Consider the following 789-nt stretch of genomic DNA (forward strand, 5'->3'; position numbering starts at 1 on the left):
AGGACACTAGATGTCGACAAAGTCCCGCAGTGCAGGTTGAACAATTATTACGCAATGAATTCCTAGAGAGAATGTTGTTTTGTGCTTTTATGTTCAGGTAGGCACAAAAATAACAGCTTTATTATCACTTCCGCTTGCTTATTGTATAAAATAAAAAATAATGTCGTAAACTCTCAAAGCAAAACCAAAGAAACATTTTATAATTCAACTTTAAGAACATAGCTGTGGACAATAGCATGACATAAGATAAACATAGCAGCATCTCTGGCTCAATCTTGCACGTGACACTGGTCTGTTTACATCAGCGATTGTTCTCTGAGGACAATGGGAAGATATCATACTAACTTACACTGAGGTATTCAACTCCACAGAGAGAATTAAGTATATGGAAACAAAAAATGTGAAAAAATATTTTAATAAACTAGAAATATTTCATTATATTTCATACCTTCAAAGTGCTCGATAAAGATATGACTGCAAATGCTAAAACTGGGGCCGACTACCTCCAGTGCAGTGCCTATAAAAAGCTGACCAAAGCTAGTTTCATACAATAAAGCGTAACAGCCTCAGACTCGCCACCGTTCACTACACATGTAGCTACACGCACTCAAACACGGACATAGCTTGCTCTCGTCCTTTTGCTCGTCTGTGAAAGCAGCAGCAGCCTCTCTTTACTCTTCCAGACGCCAGCCAGTTACTTAGCAACCACACTTCACTTCCATGGCAATGCTATAAAAAGCAACAACAAAGAAAAAAAGGGAAGATGGTGGACATGACAGATATATGAGG

This window comes from Sinocyclocheilus rhinocerous, unplaced genomic scaffold (assembly GCF_001515625.1).
Source record: "Sinocyclocheilus rhinocerous isolate Xijiao unplaced genomic scaffold, SAMN03320098_v1.1 scaffold130, whole genome shotgun sequence".
NCBI classification, from domain to species: domain Eukaryota; kingdom Metazoa; phylum Chordata; class Actinopteri; order Cypriniformes; family Cyprinidae; genus Sinocyclocheilus; species Sinocyclocheilus rhinocerous.